The sequence below is a fragment of the Plecotus auritus genome (assembly GCF_963455305.1).
Source record: "Plecotus auritus genome assembly, chromosome: 3".
Taxonomy (NCBI): domain Eukaryota; kingdom Metazoa; phylum Chordata; class Mammalia; order Chiroptera; family Vespertilionidae; genus Plecotus; species Plecotus auritus.
Window position 1 is genome coordinate 57,152,098 of NC_137772.1, and position 10,169 is coordinate 57,162,266.

Genomic DNA, 10,169 nt, shown 5'->3' on the forward strand with positions numbered 1-10,169 from the left:
TGTGGTGGCCATCTTGTGTCCACATGGGGGCAGCCATCTTGTGTGTTGGAGTGATGGTCAATTTGCATATTATTCTTTTATTAGATAGGATAGAGGCCTGGTTCATGGGTGGGGGCCGGCTGGTTTGCCCTGAAGGGTGTCCCGGATCAGGGTAGGGGTTCCCTTGGGGCATGGAGCAGCCTGGGTGAGGGGCCTGTGGTGGTTTGCAGGCTGGCCACGCCCCCCGGCAACCCAAGATGAGGCTCTGGTATCTGGGATTTATTTATCTTCTATAATTGAAACTTTGTAGGCCTTGAGTGGAGCCAAGCCTCCTGCTGCTCCTTGGCCGTAGCCATTTTTGTTGGGATTTATTTATCTTCTATAATTGAAACTTTTAGCCTTAAGCAGAGGCCAAGGCAGGCCAGGGCAGGAGGAAAGCTTGGCTTCCTCCATTCCCAGGGAAACCCAAGTCTCTTGCTCTCTCCATGGCCGCAGCCATCTTGGTTGGGTTAATTTGCGTACTTGCTCCTGATTGGCTGGTGGGCATGGCTTGTGGGTGTAGTGGAGTTATGGTCAATTTGCATATTACTCTTTTATTAGATAGGATTGCAACTGAAGAGCAGGAGTTAATTGAAACTATATCAAGTAAGCTGGGTTACTAAATCATGTTCAACTCCATTTTAATCAACATTATCTACCAAATGTTTTTCTTTAGTTTATAATCAACTTATATTAAAGACATACACAATTAATATCTAGGTGTATGGTATTTATAGTTTGTATACTAATCATCAAAACTTCATCCATAATAATCTTACCTAATAATAGACAAACATATAAATTGACCGTCACTCCACATCCAATCATGAGTTATATGCAAATTAACCCAATAAAGATGGTGGTTAATTTGCATACACAGGCACCAAGTGATGGGGTGGGATGCTTTTGTCATCTCCATGCCAACGATGCAGGCATTCTGCCCCAACCCTGGTCTCTCAGGGCCTCTGGGCAGCGTGGGAAGGCAGGGCTGGTGAGGAAAGAAGCGGCTGCCGGAGCAGAAAGACAAGGCTCTGGGGCCTGAGCAGAAAGGGGCTGGGCCAGAGTGGAAAGGCGGTGCCAGCAGCCAGGGAAAGGAAAGCCCATTCTAGCACGAATCTTCGTGCATTGGCTTCTAGTAAAAGCATAATATGCTAATTAGACCGGACAGCCAAATGACCTTCTGGACATCATTCTGGATGTCTTTCCAGATGAAGCCACAGTAGCGCAGGCCAAGGCAGAGGAGGTTAGGGGCAATCTGGAAGGGAGGTGAGCAGTTAGGGGCAATCAGGCAGGCAGGCAGAGTGGTTAGGGGCGATCAGGCAGGCAGGTGAGTGGTTAGGGGTGATGAGGCAGGCAGGTAGAGTGGTTAGGGGCAATCAGGCAGGCAGTCAGGCTAGTGGTTAGTAGCCAGCAGTTCCAGATTGTGAGAGGGTGCAGACTGGACTGAGGGACCCCTATCTCCCAGTACACGAATTTCATGCACTGGGCCTGTAGTTTTATAATATACTAGTGGCCCGGTGCATGAAATTTGTGCACATTAAAAGAGAATTAATTAGAGGAAATACTTTAGGGTCCGGGGTGCAGGGGAATGGGATTCCTGGTTGGCAGGGCACTGACAGCAAGCTGACCAATGGCTGATTCTGTGAGAAATGGGGCTCCCTCCTCCCCCCTGTCAGGGTCTGGTTTGAAGGCCAGCCACATCCCTGATCGCACGAGACCCAGAGTTCCACTGAAACCCGGCCGGGGCCCAGAGCTCCCTCCCACTAGCAGCCTGCTGTTTGGTTGTCTGTCTGGTCATTTAGGTTGTGATGGCCCCTGGCTTTTTATATATTAGGATTGGTAGTGGAAGGAAAATAAAATCAAATATAGTACATTGGTTATCAAATACCATTTCTTAGGTCTAAACCTGGTTGTATTACTATTAATTGTGGAGAATTAAAAAATATATGCCCTGGCTGGTGTCGAACAGTGGTTAGCGCATTGGCCCGCTCACATAAAGGGTCACAGGTTTGTTTCCTGGTCAATGGCATGTACCTGGGTTGCAGGTTTGACACTCCCCCCTCCCTCCCCCGCCTGGTTGGAGCAACCAATGGATGTTTCTCTCTTACAGTGATGTTTCTCTGTCACCCCCTTTCCCTTTCTTCCTCCCTTCCACTCTAAAATCAATGGAAAAATATCTTTGGGTGAAGATTAACAAACAAACAAACACACATATTAAAAGGACAATGTGCTAATTGGACCAAACATAGTTTTTCTAAAGTATAATCTAAGTTGTGAGACACAAACCAAACCTTTTTCCAAAAAACCTTTACAAATGCTGCATAACTTGCTTATCTCCTACCACTCTTAGAATCAACTTACATTTAATCAAAATATAACATTAATAAAAATACATTTGAAAATACTACTTTTTATCAAAGTAACTAAAGACTCACCAGTTAAAGAAAATTTATAAAGAAGTACTCTCTAAACAAAGAATTTACTGTTAATGTCCCCATTTCCAACTTTTGCTAGATTTGCCATTTTTTAAATATAGATTATTCCCTGAAGTAATAAACTAACATCTCCAGTTCTCTCCTTTCAGTGGAAGTTTAATTAAATGGCTTGATTGTCAGTATGAAGAAATAATTTATTTCAATTAATATAGGAAATTTGAAGGGAAGCCTCAACAGAAATTGTGGCTAGCTGGGGAGAAATACAATGAGTAAATGATACACGCTCTGGAAAGAGGAAAACTCATGGAGGGCTGGAGGGTGGTGAGTATAGTTTTGGAAGTCTACACAAATAAAACTGACACCCTCAGTTTAATGGCAGCTTTCCTTGGAGTGTTTTCTTGGCTAGCAGCTGTGGTTTTGTAGAAAGAAAACTGAGCCAGAGGACTAGTTTCAATTCCAAACATTGCCAATTTTTAGATGTATGATGTATGAAAAAGTCACAAACTTTACATATCTTGTTTCTCATATTTTAAATCAGAGTAATATTGTAAGGCCGTGAAGACCCCCGGGAGGTCCTTTGGCAGAGCGACGACCCCAAATCAAACGCAGAACACGAGTCTCGATGCAAAAGCAAGAGGTTTCTTTATTCAAGCGCGGCGCAGGGACTCACAGGCAACAGTTCAAACTGCTGACTGGAGCCCCGAGCTAGGGTGGGCTACAGACTTTTAAAGGCAAAAATCACACGCAGGTGGGGGGCAAGATAGGTTATTTACACAAGATAGTTACAGAAACCTTGACAGGGGCTATAACTTTAACAAAAACCAGAAGTTAGGAGGTTGTTTACTGATAAGTGCAGGGTGGGAAGGTCAGCATGCTCTTTCCTGGGAAGGGGCTGTGTTTGCTTATTTTTATCTATTCCTTACTCCCAGAACAGTCTCCGTGGCGCCTGCTCTGGGAGTGCATTCTTTCAATATCTCACAGAATTTCCATGTAGAAAAATTTATAAGAAATTCAATTATTATTACTATGTTGCTATTCTAATTATTACTACTACAGCTTTTAGTTGACTGCTGTCTGATATGTATCCAAATATAATTCATCATACCAATTCTCTGGATTACAAAGCAAAAAATAAAAAATAAAAAAAATCAAACGGCAGTGGAGTATTTGGAACACATTGGAGAAATCAACAAGTAAATTGCACTTTAATTAATTATATCATTAGAGATGATAATCTGGCATATGGTGGGAAAGGGTTTAATAAGGCTAAGAGCTCTTAGAGCATAAGCAAAGAGAGAGCCAACAGTAACTCATGCCAAACAATCAAGAACAAAGGAATTAAACAAAACTAAACTAAAAGAGAACATTTAAAGAAGTATGTGCAATTGAAGAGCTAGTGAGCACTTGAACTGGGAATAATTATGATTTTAAGACAATGTTTATTTTCTATATTCAGCAGTGCCATACTCTAGGGAATTTAAAATATCACAATTCAAACACTGATTCTTATTTAAATTCTTTTTTAATATACTCAGAAATGTCTATAAATATGTAAGGAACATTTAATCACTCAATTGTTCAATTAATCTTTATACTTAAAAATGGTATATTTTACTGTGCCAAATGGCTTAGTTCATGGAGCATCATCCAAAGGGTTGCAGGTTTGATTCCCCATCAGGGCACATACCTAGATTGAGGGTTTGATCCTGGGTCGGGACACATATAAGAGGCAACCTATCAGTGTTTCACTCACATTACTGTTTCTCTCTCTCTCTCTCTCTTTCTCTCTCTCTCTCTCTCTCTCTCTCTCTCTCTCTCTCTCTCTCTCTCTCCCTCCCTCCTCTCTAAAAATCAATAAAAACATAACCTCAAGTGAGTATTTAAAAAATTGTAAGTAGTATATTTTAATGTTATTTAATAGTATGCTCAAATATTTATTAGTATTAATTTGAATTTTTCTGCATAGCTCTTATCATTCCAGAACATCATAAAAATATATTAATGCCCATGAGTTTTCATGAAAAAGAAAATGGAGTTAAAATTTTACAGAATAGTAATTAAAAATGTATTATAACACAGACCAGAATTTTAGAGTAACTATGCACAATCTACTTGGATATGTACATTGTAATTTTAGTGGAAAAACAAACCAAATTTAGAGACTAATATATGATAATGTAGCGGATCCTGGTATTTCAGTATGTCTTCTTTCTTTATTCTTTCCCAGTCTTTTCTTTTCCATCTCTGGTTTAAAAAATAATTAGTATCCCAAGTAGTGGATATCAGCAATTTTATTTCCAATTATAAATAAATGCTTTGATGGATTTCTAATGAATGAAAAACTTGGATCTCTAATGTAGGCAGTACTTATTGTTAAAATGAAATAGTATGCATGAGAAACAAATATGGAAATTCTGTGGCCTGTGCCAATGTGAACATCATCAAAATATCATTTTAAGCTATAATCCCCAAGAAAAAAATTCAAAAATTAAGAGTGATAAATTATTTGTATTCCTTAGGAATTTGTAATTTTTATTAGTCAATTTGTAAATTGACTAATAAAAATAATTAACAAAGATAAATTTATTTTTCACCATTCATTATAGTACATCCTACTGTATATTATGGGTCTTGAAAATGTGAAGACAAATCTAAGTATGAAGAATTAATAAATGATGCCACATACATGTTTTTATTATTTATGACTTGTAATTGATAACATAAGTTGCTAAACTATGGAGTGATTAATTAATTACTTCCAATTTTAACAGTATAACAGAAAACTAGAATATAAGAATACACAATCTTTTAATCATTTTAGAAAAGTAAAATTCAATAATTCACTTTTGACAACCATGGATCTTGTAAACGCATACAGGATTGTTTAGAGACAATGATCTGCCACCAGAATTGTAATGCACACAGCTCTAGTAAGGGAACTACTATTTGTCCCCTCAGTAACTGTTGAAGTTGTCTTCTATTTATTTTTAAAATAATTTATTTAACATGATATTGTGAGCCTTGTAAGCACAGGGATAGAGGGTGGAAAAGAAATCACCAAATAAAAACAAAGAAAATGTGTTTGTTTGTTTGTTTTTTTCACTAATCTTGCCCTCATTTTTTTAACAATTTTATTTTCCCCTTTGAATGTTGTTCCAGATTAATACTTTTAGTAGCTACTCTCCAACATAAATCTCTACATCTATAAGGAAAACACATTCCCATTAATTCTCTGGATATTGCTTTTACTGATCTTCCTTCCTTCCTTCCTTCCTTCCTTCCTTTCTTCCTTCCTTCCTTCCTTCCTTCCTTCCTTCCTTCCTTCCTTCCTTCCTTCTTTCCTTCCTTCCTTTCTTCCTTCCTTCCTTCCTTCCTCTTTCCCTCTTGCCTTTTTTCCTGTCTGGGCACTTTCTCTTGTACATTTTTTCACGTTCCAGTCCCTCACTGCTGATTGAACTTTTTTAAAAAGGTATCGTTATTGTTGAAAGTATTTCAGATATACCCCCTTTCCCCTCCACTGACCCTTTCAACCCGACTGCCCCCTGGTCCCCGCCAAAGCCTTCACAGCACTATTGTCTGGGTCCATGGGTTATGCATATCTATCTATATACATATAAAAGCCTAAGCAACTGTTACGACTGGTTGACCAGTCGCTATGAGGACACACTGAGCACCAAGGCTGAGTGCACTCCCACATCCAACCTCCCATGACTGGCCAACCTCCTGCAGTTCCTCCCCCTGGTCGGCCCCAATTGGCCTCAATCACAGGCCAGGCTGAGGGACGCCATCCATGCATGAATTTGTGCACTAGGCCTCTAGTATACATTTAAGTTTTTTGGTTAATCTCTTCCGCTCTCCCTCTCCCCTTCCCTTTTCTTTTCTTATTTTTTTTTTGCATGTTTTTTTTTTTCTTTTTATTTTATTGTCTAAAGTTTTACATCTATCTCCTTTTCCCAATTTACGCCCCCTCAGTCATTCCCACCCGGGGCAAGCTCCCACTGTTCTAGTGTCTGTGTCCATTGGTTATGCTAATATGCATGCATACAAGTCCTTTAGTTGATCTCTAACCTCCCCACTCCCCTACCATTTGTCTCTGGATATATTCTTGTTTATCAAATTATGTTGATCATTATATCCCACATATGAGTGAGATCATGTGATATTTATCTTTCTCTGACTGGCTTATTTTGCATAGCATAATGCTCTCCAGTTCCATCCATGCTGTTGCAAATGGTAAAAGTTCCTTCTTTTTATATCAGCATAGTATTCCATTGTGTAGATGTACCACAGTTTTTAATCCGCTCATCTGCTAATGGGCATTTAGGCTGTTTCAAAATCTTAGCTATTGTAAATTGTGCTGCTATGAACATAGGGGTGCATATATCCTTTCTGATTGGTGTTTCTGATTTTTTGGGATATATACCTAGAAGTGGGATTACTGGGGCAAATGGGAGTTCAATTCTCAAATTTTGAGGAAACTCCATACAGTCTTCCACAGTGGCTGCACCAGTCTGCATTCCCACCAGCAGTACAAGAGGGTTCCTTTTTCTCCACATCCTTGCCAGCACTTGTCATTTGTTGATTTGTTGATGATAGCCATTCTGACACGTGTGAGGTGGTATCTCATTGTTGTTTTGATTTGCATCTCTTGGATGATTAGTGACTTTGAGCATGTTTTCATGTCTCTGGACCTTCTGTAAGTCCTCTTTCAAAAAGTGTCTATTTAGATCATTTGCCCATTTTTTGATTGAATTGTTTATCTTCCTTTTGTTAAGTTGTATGAGTTCTCTGTAAATTTTGGAGATTAAATCTTTATTGGAAATATCATTGGCAAATATGTTCTCCCATGCAGTGGGCTTCCTTATTGTTTTGTTGGTGGTTTCTTTTGCTATGCAGAAGCTTTTTATTTTGATGTAGTCCCATTTATTTATTTTCTCCTTAGTATCCCTTGCCCTAGGAGCTGTGACTATAAAGATATTGCTTCGACATATGTCTGCAATTTTGCTGCCTATGAATTCTTGTAGGATTTTTATGGTTTCGTGTCATACATTCAAGTCCTTAGCCAGTTTGAGTTTGTTTTATGTATGGTATAAATTGGTGATCTAGTTTCATTTGTTTTGCATGTATCTGACCAAATTTCCCAGCAACATTTATTAAAGAGGCTGTTTTGACTCCATTGTATGCTCTTGTCAAATATCAATTGAGCATAATGGCTTGGGTCGATTTCTGGGTTCTCTGTTCTGTTCCATTGTCTATATGTCTATTCTTGTGCCAGTACCAGGCAGTTTAGAGAACCGTGGCTTGGTAATATAGCTTGATATCTGGTATTGTGATCCCTCCAACTTTGTTCTTCTTTCTCAGGATAGCTGTGGCTACTTGGGGTCTTTTTAAATTCCAGATGAATTTTGTTCTAGATCTTTGAAATATGCTGTTGGTATTTTAATAGGGATTGCATTGAATTTGTAGATTGCTTTCGGTAGTATGGACATTTTAATGATGTTGATTCTACCAATCCATGAACATGGTATTTTCTTCCATTTGTTTATGTCTTCCTCTATCTCTTTTTTCAATGTCCTATAGTTTTTCAAGTACATGTCTTTTACATCCTTAGTTAAGTTTATTCCTAGGTATCTTAATTTTTTTGGTGCAATGGTAAATGGGATTGTTTTTTTGTTTTTTTGTTTTTTTTCATTTCTCTTTCTGTGAGTTCATTATTGGTGTATAAAAAGGCCATAGATTTCTGGGTGTTAATTTTGTATCCTACTACATTGCCAAATTTTTTATTAGGTGTAGTAGTTTTTTGATGGAGTCTTTGGGGTTTTCTACGTATAGTATCATGTCATCTGCAAATAAGGACAGTTTTACTTCTTCTTTTCCAATTTGGATGCCTTTTATTTCTTCTTCTTGTTTATCTCTATGGCTAGCACTTCCAGTACTATGTTGAACAGGAGTGGTGAAAGTGGGCATCCCTGTCGTGTTCCTGTTCTTAGGGGAAATGGGTTTAGTTTTTGTCCATTGAGTATGATGTAGGTTTGTCATTTAGGGCTTTTATTATGTTGAGGTATGATCCCTCTATTCCCACTTTGCTGAGAGTTTTTATCAAGAAAGGGTTGGGATTTTGTCAAATGCTTTTTCTGCATCAATTGATATGATTATGTGATTTTATCTCTCAATTTGTTTATGTGATGTATCACATTTATTGATTTGCAGATATTGTACCATCCTTGCATCCCTGGAATAAATCCCACTTGGTCATGGTGTATGATCTTTCTAATGTATTGCTGAATTCGATTTGCTAGAGTTTTGTTGAGGATTTTAGCATCTATGTTCATCAAGGATATTGGCCTGTAGTTCTCTTTTTTTATGGAGTCTTTATCTGGTTTTGGGATTAGGGTGATGCTGGCTTCATAGAAAAAGCTTGGAAGTGTGCCTTCCTCTTGAATTTTTTGGAAGCGTCTGAGGATAGATATTAGTTTTTCTTTGAATGCTTAGTAGAACTCTCTTGTAAAGCTGTCCAGGCCAGGGCTTTGGTTTGCAGGAAGATTTTTGATTGCTGTTTCAATTTCTTTGGTAGTTATCATCCTATTCAGGTTTTTCTATTCTTCTTGAGTTTGGGGAACTTCTGTTTTTCTAAGAATATGTCCATTTCCTCCAGGTTGTCCAATTTGTTGGAATAGAGTTGTTCATAGTATTTTTTCATAATCATTTGTATTTCTGTGGGATAGATTGTTACTTCACTTCTTTAATTTCTGATTTTGTTTATTTGGGTCCTCTCTCTTTGCTTCTTGGTGAGCCTGGCTAGAGGTTCATCAATCTTGTTTACCTTTACAAAGAACCAGCTTTTGGTTTTGTTGATATTTTGTATTTTTTTTTTTTTTTTTTTTTTTTGGTCTCTATGTTGTTTATCTCCGCTCTGATCTTTTTATTTCCTTCCTTCTGTCTATGTTGGGCTTTTCTTGTTGCTCTCTTTCTAACTCTTTGAGTTGTAGGGTTAGATAATTTATTACCATTTTTTCTTGTATTTTGAGGTAGGCCTGTAGAGCTATGAACTTTCCTCTTAAGACTGCTTTCACTGTGTCCCATAGATTTGGGATTGTTGTGTTTTCATTGTTGTTTGTTTCCAGGATGCTTTTTATTTCTTCTTTGATCTCTTTGGTAAACCAGTCATTGTTGAATAGCATGCAATTTAGCCTCCAGGTGTTTGATTTTTTTTATTGTTTTTATTATAGTCGATTTCTAATTTTATGCCATTGTGATCTGAAAAGATGCTTGATATGATTTCTATCATCTTGAATTTGAAGAGACTTTGCCTTTGTCCCAATATGTGGTCTATCTTTGAAAATGATCCATGTGCACTTGAGAAGAATGTATATTCTGTGGCTTTGTGGTGAAATGTTCTGAAGATGTCAATTAATTCCATCTGAACTAGTGAGTCATTTAGGATTGATGTTTCTTTCCTGATTTTTTGTTTAGAGGGTTTGTACAGTGGTGTTAGTGGGGTATTAAAGCCCCCTACTATGACTGTATTGCTGTCAATTTCTCCCTTGATATCCTCCAGAAGTTTTTTTGTTTGTTTTTTTCCTGTATTGGGTGCATATATGTTTACCAGAGTTATATCTTCTTGTTGAATTGCTCCCTTTACTATTATGAAGTGGCCTTCCTTATCTCTTGTTATTTCCTTCACTTTGAGGTCTAATTTGTCAGATATAATTATTG